The 12,034-nt window shown below is 35.2% G+C and overlaps 1 long non-coding RNA gene across 4 annotated transcripts in view; it reads left to right on the top strand.

Annotated features, from left to right (window-relative positions):
• The window catches only part of LOC144579908 (uncharacterized), a 44,122-nt gene that overhangs the window by 12,902 nt on the left and 19,186 nt on the right, over nucleotides 1-12,034 (top strand). The window lies entirely within an intron of this gene.

Genomic DNA, 12,034 nt, shown 5'->3' with positions numbered 1-12,034 from the left:
TCTCTCCTAAAAATTCCAAAAAATTAGCTAGGCATGGTGGCATGTGTCTGCAATCCAGCTGCTGGGGAAGCTGAAGCAGGATAATCCACTGAGCCTGGGAGATGGAGGTTGTAGTGAGCTAAGATCGTGCCACTGCACTCCAGATTGGGCGACAGAGGAGTAAGACTCTGTCTCAAAACAAAACAAAAAAACGCAATATATTTCCTGATTGTGAAATTATTTGTGAAAATTCAAACAGCACAGAAAGGAGGGAGTTGGTCTGTCAGGTGAAAACACAGACACTTAAACATTTCCTTGAATGTAGATCATGAGAGAAAGTTCAGTTCATTGTTAATTTCAAGATTGTATTTGTCAAATACAAAACATATAAGCCCATTCTGGCAGTATGTGAAAGGTGGACTTGACAATCTGGTCTAGTTGATTCCACTTCAATTAACCACCCTGTAGCAGCATATTGTGCCAACCTTTGGGCCAGACAGATGTTGCATTTGTGGACTGAGAACATGCACAAGAATGCACAAGAAAGTATCTGCTTCCTCTTAGGTCCCTTCTCTATTGTCCTGGCAGTCCTTCTGTCACTTCTATTCCTATGAAATGTCTACTACCTCCTCTAACTTCAACTTGTTCCTTTTTTTTTTTTTTTTTTTTGCTTTTCTGTTTTCGTCCTCTTAGCCAAAGGCTTATCTCTCCCATCAAAAATAATTCATCTATTATATCTACTTCTCCCTACACTCAATATTTCATCTTATTTCTTCTCTTCTTCCCGACCAAGATTATTGTTGTATTTAATCTCCTGTTCATTTCTCAGCTACTTACAATCTGGCTTGCTCTCTTACGTGTCCATGGAAATGATTCTGACATAGTTCTCCAGTGACCTTTGAATTTCCAAATTCAGTGGAAACAATTCAGACTTTGTTGTACTCTCCCTGGCTCTCTGTTCCCTGACATCATATCCTTCTGGTTCTCAGACTTTTGGAAGTATTTGCCTCTTTCATGACATCTTTTCTACACAATCCTTAAATGTTCATGTTCTCCAGGATGCTTTACTTGGCAAACCTCTACTGGATAATCTCATCTTTTTAAATGTTTTCAGTGATTAACCACGTATTAAAAATCCCCAAACTCTCGTTACCACATACATGTCTGTCCTCAGCTACAGACTCACAAATCCAGCTAGCTACTGGACATTTCCCTCTGGTTACCACATGACATTCTAAATTCGATAGTTTCAAGAACAGACTGATTTTATCCCAGATATATTCATGTATGTTCTTTGTCTTGATTGGCGGCACTGTAATCCACTTAGCTAGAAACAGGATTTTCCCCCAAAACTTCTCTAAACTTTACTAACCACTTCTAATCAATTGTTACATATGTATAGATTTGTCTCTCAAGTATTTCTCAAATTATTTTTCTCTTTTATCTTCTTAATACCACTAAGTTATTTAAAGTGTCTTCATCTTATAGACAGTTATGATGATATAATTAAAATACAATTCTAACCAGTTTAGTACCCTAATTAAATCGTTTGGTGTCTCATTGGCACATACAGGATAAAGCCCAATCTCTTGGAATGTATATGTGGCCCCTCTGCCTGTCTTTCACCTTCTCTGTCATCACTTCCTAACACTATGTTCATCAAAACCCAGTTGCTAGCAAATGCCCCATACCCCATGCTATCTGTCATATCTCTTTCTTTGCTCATGTCATCTCCTCCTTCTGGAATCCCTTTCTACTTGTAGTCCCTATTTCTGCCCTTTACTTGTGTAACTCCTATGTAAGATTTAACTTAGGCCTTACTCCCAAAGCCTTTCTAACCTTTTCTTTTTTGCTATCTGTTATGGTTTGGCTGTATCCCCACCCAAATCTCTCTTGAATTCTCAGGTGTTGTGGGAGGGACCTAGTGGGAGGTAATTGAATCGGGGGCATGTCTTTCCCATGCTGTCTTTTTAATAGTGAATAGTCTTATGAGATCTAATGGCTTTATGAGGTGGAGTACCTCTGCACAAGCATGCTCTCTTTTTTTGCCTGCCACCATCCACGTAAGATGTGACTTGTTACTCCTTGCCTTCCACCATGATTGTGAGGTATTCCCAACTATGTGGAACTGTGAGTTCAATTAAATCCTTTCTTTTGTAAATTTCCCAGTTTGGGGTATGTCTTTATCAGCAGTGTGAAAACGGACTAATAAATACACTCTCTTTCCGTCATCCCATTGTATAAAATAATCTTTCTATAAGTTCACCAGTGGCTCTCTCTATCATCATTCTCACATGTATGGTACAATCAGCTTTGTGGGTGTATGTATGTGTTTGTCTTCCCTATGAACTATAGTAAAGACTATGTCTGTGTTGGTACTTATAAAACCCCAGTTCTTAGCATATTGGCTAAGATTTAGTGGTTGAATTCAATATATAACTTTTTCTTTTTTTAAATAAAGATAGGGTCTCACTCTGTTGCCCAGGCTGGTCTTGAACTCCTGGCCTCAGTGATTGTCCCACCTGAGCCTCTCAAAGTGCTGGGATTATAGGCATGAACAATCATGCCCAGCCTCAATACCTGTCTTGGATCTACAAATGCATTGTATCTTTTACTAGAATTCTGGAAGAGTCACTTAGTGAGTGTTAATTAAACAAAAAGTAGCACATTGTCACAAAGGACATACTGTTTGTTCCATTTTTCTAAATTTCACCTTGTTTTAATTATATTAAAATTTAATGAATTAAAATTTTTAAATACCTCCTGAAAACTAACAATCACTGAGCACATATTTCTTAAATTAAATCTTTCAATGGCATTTGGTATAATTTTTTTTCCCATTATGATTGTACACATCCGAAGAGGAAGGTAAAACTAATGTTTTATTTAACTATGTTTATACATTCCTACCCTTTACACTAAGGGGGTTTTCAACAAGATTATAATTGTTCTTGGATATAAGAACAAATATGATAAATGTTACTACATCTACCCCTAAATTAACCATGAGCCAGACATATCTAATAATATCCATTAGATGTTTATTTTACATTTCAGTGTTTATTTTGTTATGCTAGACATAAGCCAAGCCTTAATTGATTAATTCAGATGGTTGGATAAATCAAGATGTAACTGAGCTTCCTATTGGTTAAAAAAAAAAAAAAGATGTATTGTCAACTGCAATACACATACATATAAAAATAAATATAAAACAAGAACACTTTTCAATAAAGATTTAAAGAAAGGCCTGGCATGGTGGCTAATACCTGTAATCTCAGTGCTTTGGGAATCTGAGGCAGAAGTATTACATGAGGCCAGGAGTTTGAGACTGGCCTATGCAATGTAGGGAGACCCCATCTCTAGTTTAAAAAAGAGTTAAAAATTAGCCAGGCAGGCTGAAACATGTTGTAGTCCGAGTTTCTTTGGAGGCTGAGACAGGAGGCTTGCTTGCCCAGGAGTTTGAGGTTTTAGCGAGCTATGAAGCTATGACTGTTACCGCTGGACTCTGGCCTGGCCTGAGAGACAGATAGAGAACTTATCTCTTAAAAAAAAAAAAAAAAAAGATTTAAAGAAAAAGAAAATATTTTATATGAATCCTATATTAGTAAGTTCATAAAATATAATACTTTGAAACTGACTTTTGTATTCCTGGCTGGTAACTCTGAATACCTCAGAATAGAAAATAGATTTACATTCACATACCAGAGGGTGTTTTTCAGATCAAGAAAACTATAATTTAATCCCTCACTTTCTTAAATCTATGATATCTTAATCTCACAACTTTTGATGGCTAATAGCCATGGCTGAGAGTTGCTATTTCAGCTTCTCTCAGTTCTGTATATTCACAAAGATTTTGAGTCTAAAGTTCTTGAGACTACTAGGTTCACAGATTACTGTCATATTCTGTCTTCTTGATTTATCATTTATCGCAACTAACCATATCCTTTAAAAAATGGCTTAATTGATATATAATTTATATAGTATAAAGTTCACCTTCTCACACTGTCAATTCAGTGGTTTTTATGTTCACAGAATTGTGCAACTTTACCATTGAGCAATAATAACTGGCCCAAGACACACAATAGTCTGGCTGTAATCCCAGACCATCCGAACTCTTACGTTCTTGGCCTGCTAACTCTTAAATTCCATCACCATCTGTTTCCGGACTTTTGATCCTTTAGTTTTCATTTAATGCTTGCTTTTGCCCTGGAGACTTGGCATTTGTCTCTTGTCTCTAATTAATGACAGCCTTTTAAAGACTCTGACTTAGAATTGTTCAGCAGAACTTTCATTTTGCTCACCTCTGGAAGTTCTCCTGCCTTACTTGTTTTCTAAGAATCTACCCATGGATATTGCCACTCTAGCCAGATGATTGTTTTCCTATAAGGAAGTCATTCAAACATTTTTTTTCCAATTTTTGCTTCTTTGGACTCAGTCTTGATGAAGCTATAGACACATGGATGAACTCAGTCTCTCTCTTGAAGATGAAGGAAAAGTCATAGAATTCATATTGGAATGGGAGAATGTGTGTGAGGGTGCATTTGTAGGTGCCACTTTGATACAGATATTGTTACCATTGAAAGAACAACATACAGAGATATTAGTCCTCCTGCAATATTTAGAGCAGTTCTGCACAAAAGTGTGATGTCTTTCATGATTTTGAATGCCTAATTGGTGGCATTAAAAAAAAAATTATCAAGTGTCATCTGATAGATTTAAGATTGTTGATTTAACCCATCAGCTCTCTGCATTTCTTTTGTCTTTGGCCTTTTCCTGTCCTAACCAGTGACTTGGGCCACAGCCTCAGCTCTGCCTGCCTGAGGATGCCCTATACAGCAACCTGACTCCCAGGGGAGAGACTCTTCTCTTCCCTTGCCTCAGGGTAAACTGGTTATTTGACCCAGAATGGCTATGTTTGGGTAGCATTTTTAGCACTAAGAAAGGGTTCCTGAGCCAATATGTGAGTTTCAATACAGCTAGAGGGTAAGAAAATGGACTCTGGCTTCAGGCCATCTGGATTTGAACTTGAGCTTTGCAACTCAGTAACGGGGAGATGACTCCCAGGAAGTTGACAAACTTCCTTTTGCTGCGGTTTCTTCCACAGTAAAAAGCAGGTAATATTAGTAACTGTCCTAGAGGTTTGTTATGAAGTTAAATGTGTCAATAAAATAAAAAATGCTTGTGAGAGGCTCTGTAAGTAATATGTTAGCTTCCTCTCCACCCTCAAGAGGACTGAATCACTGATTATTTATCTTGGAATAGGAAAGTCAAATGACAGTCAATGCTGATCACTAGATTTGTGACCTTGGTAATTTCCCTTCATTATCTTTATATTTCCCTCTGGTAAATAAAATTAAGAATTCCTTGAGAACATTTTGCTAAGTGATATAAGCCAGTGACAGAAGGGCAAATATGACCTGATTCTACTTATAGAAGGTATCTAAAATAGTCAGCAGAGATCAGAATGGTTGCAAGGAACTAGATGAAGGGGGAAATAGGGAGTTGCTATTCAATGGGCATAACATTTCAATTTTGAAAGATGGATGTTAGATTTGCTGTACAAAATTGTGCTTATGTTTAACAATACTGTATTATATACTTACACATTTGTTTAGAAGGTAGATACTATGTTAACTATTCTTGCCACACTTTTTTAAAAAAGCTTTGATTGGCCGGGTACGGTGACTCATGCCTGTAATCCCAGAACTTTGGGAGGCCAAGGCTGGCGGATCAAGAGGTCAGGAGATAAAGACCATCCTGGCTAATACGGTGAAACCCTGTCTCTAATAAAAATACAAAAAATTAGCCGGGGGTGGTAGCACGTGCCTGTAGTCCCAGCTACTCAGGAGGCTGAGGCAGGAGAATCACTTGAACCTTGGGAGGCAGAGGTTGCAGTGAGCCGAGATCATGCCACTGTACTCCAGCCTGGGTGACAGAGCGAAACTCAGTCTCAAAAAGAAAAAAAAAGCTATAATTTCTGCCTCAGTTATTCCACAATGACTTACTAAGATTTCTCTTGCAAAGACCAGGAGCACACAGCAGCAAGCACCACGTAACACAGGTAGAAACTCATAGGCAGAGGGTCAGCAGAAATGAGGGTCTTTTGTTTTTGTAATATGCTAGAGAGATGTGCTTGAACGATGGAGCTGGGTCCTGGCAGAGATACTCTGCCCCTCACTGCTTTTTTTTTTTTTTCTTCTTTAATGGAAGAAGCATAACAATGATCTCATTCAAGGAAATAGACACTTTCAGTTTTGGGGCCAGTTTTCTTAATGATGTACTTTAAAAAGCCAGTACTTAAGCATTGGAAGACAATGAAGAAAGTTGTCAAGCCACCCAGAGGGACAGCTTCACAGTCAAAAACTAGCACTCCTGCTTTTCTTAAAAGACTGAAAGACTAAATATAAATGAATGAATCTTTAAAATTATTAATTTAAATGAATCTACCCATGAGTATCAAAAAGTAATTTTGAATGATTATAATGAAGAATACAATATACAGCATATATAATATATCATATTATGGTCTTAATCCTAACTATATAACTTTTATTTAAATATTAAAAACATCTAAAAATATTTTTAATCATGAATCATACTTTTGATTAGTAGCTCACAACTGGGAATGAGGTAAAATTGATAGCCAAGGGGCAAGACAAAAACTCCAAAAGACTGTTTTAATTAGTAAACAGTTGTCCCTTTGTATTTATGGGTGATTGGTACCAGAATCCCTGCAGGTATCAAAATCTACAGATGCTCAAATCCCTTATATAAAAAAGGTGTAGCTAAATAAGTTCTCACCATCATTGATAAGTTCTTGGAAACTGCAACTTTAAGTGAAACAATGTAGATCAAAATCAGTTTAATCATAGGCTAATTGATATTCTGGTCACAAAAACATCACCAAACTTCTAACTAAAGACCAAAACACTTCTAAATATTCAACAGTGAAATAAATGTAAGCTATACATACATTTAAGAAAGACTCAAAAAAAATCAGATAAATATTTATCCAATTATTCCAGTTTAGGATCCTGGGTAGCTGGAGCCTATCCCAACAGCTCAGGGCCAGGCTGACATCATTCCATTGCTGGGAGAAATGAGGCACACACACACACACACTCACTCAGACTGGGACCATTTAGACATGCCAGTTAAACTAACATGCACATCTTTGGAATGTAAGAGGAAATCAGAGTACCTGGAGAAAATCCACACATAGAGAGAATGTGCAAATTCAACACAGACAGTGGTCCTGGCCAATAACTGATTTTTTTTACTCTTCAATGTTGTAACAAAACAATATTCATGCTTGGATGTAATCTATGCACATCCTCCCGTGTACTTTAAATCATCTCTAGATTATTTATGATTCTTATACAATTTAAGTGCCATGTAAATAGCTGTATTACTGTATCATTTAGGGAATCATGACCAAAAAAATGTCTGTATGTTCAGTACAAACTCAACCATCCATTTTAATTTTTCTGATTATTTTTGATCCATGATTGGTTAAATCCACAGACGAGGAACCCATGGATATAAAGGGCCATCTGTAATTACTACTCTAAAACAAATAGCAACATTTTAAAGCCACAAATTTTCATATATTCTTATTTTATAATACATAACATTATTTGCAAATTCATAAGAATAAAACTTGCAGGTACAGTTTATGCGTGATATTGGCATGTGAATGACAGTTCAATTTGCATGACCACATTTCAGTCATGAAACAAAAACCAACTTGTCCCAAATCCAATAGCTGATATGTGATAGAGCTAGGATTCTGACCTGAATTTGCTATATTCTAATGCCTGTGATATCCTGTACTAGAAAGAACAGGAGAGATTTAGCTCACTTCAGTATTTAAAGTAACATTACCTTCTGGGCAGGGCTGGGTTTGTGGGCCTAGGAGTTGTACAATTGTATGTGGCTTAATGTGTTACATCTTCATCTTGAAGATACTAATTTTTTTAAAAGGGGCCCAGCATTTTTAGTTTGTCCTGGGCTCAGTGAATTATGTAGCCAGTCCTGTTTCTGGAAAAGATCTGGACAACTCTTTAGTCTCCATGTTTTAATCAGTGTGATAAAAACATATGTAAGCAACTAGCAAAATTGTTCCTGGACAACCCTGGAATGAGCATGCTCACTTGCTGAAGTGCTCTCCATCCAGGGTGATGTTTTCTGGAGTTCTCCAAAAGAAGACACCCCACTGGGTCTTTCTGAGCTGTCTAGAATGCTCTTCATTAGGCTTGAGCATGACTCATAGCAAGCCACAGGACATGGAACAAATCTGAATTCTAATATCTTAAAAGGATACTTTGACCCTTCTCAGAATTTATCTTCAAAATGAGAGACGAGTTACATGAAGCTTCCTAAAACTAAAACTTAATGAATCTCCAAAATAGATGCCTAAGTGCTTCATTACCTAAAACCAATGTTTCCAATTAGTTTCTGCCTCTGAGTTTTATTTTCCCAATGCAATTTAGCTAATGTTTTAGCTAAACAGAAAGCAAGCCACTGATTAAATTAACATTTTAGTAGAAGATTAAGTAAACCACTATTAGCGTAAATCCTTCTTCAATAGCATTTGACAAAACTGCTGCTAATTATCTAACCAACTACAAATGTTCTTGTCAGGTAATAGAATCATGAGGTTCTTTTTGCCTCTTGATTTTCTTTTTCTTTTTTTTTAGTTAGATTTTATTTTTTTCTGGAATATGTCACATTTTAAATAAGAGTATCTATTGAAAGACAATGTGATTGGGGTCCTCTTCACAGAAAAAGAAGATTTTCTTTTTAGTTGAAGATATACGATTTTCAAGAGCAATAACACCAGTGTTGAAACCCATCAATCGAACCCCATGAATGCTAAAGAAAATTTGAAGAGAAAACAGTAATACCAGTCTTCCACCAATTCTTTCAGAGAATAAATCATGATTCCCAACCTGTTTTATGAGGTCAGAACAGGGATGTGCTGTAGTCAGTTTACACAGGCTCACAAAAGTCAGTTACACACATCTCTTCCCAACTTTGCGTTTCATATGTAATAACCACCATTGTATAACAAACAGAGCTAAGCAAATTATAATGCCAACAAATATACTTCAGTGAGAAAATATTAAAAATTTGGGAAAAAGTTTGAAAAAATGAAAAAAAGAAAAAATGGGAAATCTTAAGAAAAAATATCATGTGTTCTCTCTGATCAAATTTACTTTGAAAATTGTGCTCAACTTGATAATGAAATAAATGTGTGAATGGTAACTAGTGAGACCAATATACTGATTTTTTCCCCAAATATACAGAATAGTTGAAATACATTATAGATAACCTCCATATACCTGTAATCTACAATAAAACATCAATAGCTTCTTAAGGTTCCCACTAGTTTTTTAAAGCTGCTCCAATATGCAGCTAAGTTTGAGAATCACTGCATTAAATTATAGTGTTTCTTACAGTTCAGTGACAATTTAAATTACAGATTGCTAGATCCCATTTCCAGAGTTTCTGATCCAGTAGATCTAGAGTAGGGCCCGTGGATCTGCCTTTTGTAGAAGTTCCCAGATTAAGTTAACGTTACTTAAAGCCATATTTGAGTAACACTCTGCCCTGCAGAGAGAATAGAGATAAAGGAAAACAAGGGGATAACTTTTAGGCAATGTCGTTTGGAAGGTTGGAAGCAACCAGTGCACCAGTGATTTGGTTGTCTTAGTGATGGGAAGAAAGAAAAACACCATTTTCTTTGTGACAAGTAAAAAAAGTATGAATGCAATTCAAATAAGTTTATTGGTAGTATATGGATTAACAGGAAGTTAAGGTCTGCACAGATGATTTCGAACATCTAAGGTTAACACTGGGGATCTAGAATGGTCACATAAATCTGATAAATATATAGTCATGAAGTCATAATTTACAACATTTATTCATGTGATAGCAAAAATACATTCCAGACGACTCTATGCATAGGTTACATTGATAATGTATGTAAACAGGACCTATTAGACCAGGAAGTTGTGCAGTTGTAAACACATTGATTTTAGCATACTTTTGTTCTTGCATAAAAACCAAGAAAGCAGTGCTGCCTTAGTAATGTTCTCAACATCTGCACAATAGCAAAGATGACTATTTTGCTTAGAAGAAATACCTTTGGACAGTCATTCAAGAGACATATGGGTTATAAATTTATGGATGCTAAATTAAATGAACCTAATCAAAACAAGAAAACTCCTCTATTCATATATTATTTGGGATATTGACAATTTTTTTAAAATTATCGTGCAAGCTTCGCATGTGAAACAGATGTTAACTGGTTCAATTTCACTGCCCTTTGCACTGGGAATGATGATTCTTATGAAGGCTGTGAAACACTGTAGAACTTATACTGCTCTGAAGTGTTCCATTGAATGTTATACTGCAGTTTTAAAAATCCATTGTCCTGTTGATAGGAAAATAAACTATTTGTAGGCTTTTGCCATTATGAATAAAATGGCTGTAAACATTTCTTCTGCAAGTGGTTTTGTAGACATGTGTTTTCATTTCTCTTGAGTGAATACTTAGGAGTTGAATTACTGTATCAAAAATTAATGTATGCTTGGTTTTGTAAGAAATTGCCAGAGTTTTAATAATGTAGTCGTACCATATTATGCTCCCTTCAGCAATGTAGCAGAGTTATAACTGGTCTACATTCTCCTGAAAGCTTACTGATATCAGTTTTTCATTGTAGTCATTCTGGTGACATATGAGGGTATCATCTGACTTTAATTTTTGTGTTGACGAAATGACACTGAGCAGTTTCTTATGTACTTATTGGCTATTTGTATCTCTTCCATTGTCAGATATCTGTAGAAATATTTTGCTGACTTTTAGTTAATTTTGTCTTTTAACTATTAGGTTACAAGAAATTCTTTATATATATTAAGGATAGCAGTCTTTTGCCAGATATGTATTTGCAAATACATGCTAGTCTTTGCATTCATTTTTTGGTCTTTCAATGACAGATTTTTAATTTTTGTGAAATCTAATTTATGATCTTTTTCTGTTATTGGTTTCTGTTCATGGTTATTGCTTTCTTAATTCTGTCTAGGAAGCTTTTGCTTAGCTCTGTTACAAAGATATATTTGTAATGTTTATGTCTGTAGGTTTATTTTCCTAAAAGTTTCATAGTTTTAGCTATTATATTTTAGCCTGCAATATAGCTTGAGTTAATCTTTGCATATGGTATTACATAGTGTTTTGAAGTTAATGATTCCCATATGGCAATCCAATTCTCCAATTGTTATTGAAAAAAACTTCCTATTTCCATTGGATTCCTTTGGCACCTTTTTCAAAACTTGATTTGCCATCAGTGTAGGCTTATATTTCTGGATTCTATTCTATTGTGCTGATCTGTTTATCCATACGCATTCCAGCACCATATTCTCTTGATTACTACAGCTTTACCGTAAATACTAGGGTTAGATAACGTACGTTTTCAGATTTGTTCTTTTTTTTTTCTTTCAAAATTGCTTTAGAAATTCTAGGTCCCTTGTATTTCCATATAAATTTTAGAATCAATTTTTACAAAATCACCTGCTGGGATTCTGTTTGGGATTGTATTTTATCTATAGATCAATTTGGGGTAGATTGTTGCCTTAATTATTAGGCTTTCGAACTGATGAATTTTACCAAATGAACTCCATGTATTCAGGTCCTTTTATTGAATGTGTTATTAATATATTGTAGTCTTCAATGTGAATGTCTTTTATATCCTTTGTGTCAAATTTATTTCAAAATATTTTATGTTTTTAAAACCCCATTATAAGTAAAATTATTTCTATAAGTTTTAAATTTTTCACTGTCAGTATATGAAAATACAATTGAGTTTTAAATTTTAATCTTGTAACCAGTGAAATTATTTATTATTTTTAGTATATTTTATTTTCCTTACAATTTTCTGTTAAAAAAATGATGTCATCTATATATAGACATGGTTTTATTCATTTCTTTTATAACTTTCATCTTCTAAATACTTCAATCCCTTACTGCAATCAGCAAGGATCTTCAGTAGAAGATT

The sequence above is a fragment of the Callithrix jacchus genome, chromosome 17, assembly GCF_049354715.1.
Source record: "Callithrix jacchus isolate 240 chromosome 17, calJac240_pri, whole genome shotgun sequence".
Lineage (NCBI taxonomy): Eukaryota > Metazoa > Chordata > Mammalia > Primates > Cebidae > Callithrix > Callithrix jacchus.
Note: the sequence above shows the minus strand (reverse complement) of the source record. Positions and strands in the feature narration are given on the sequence as shown.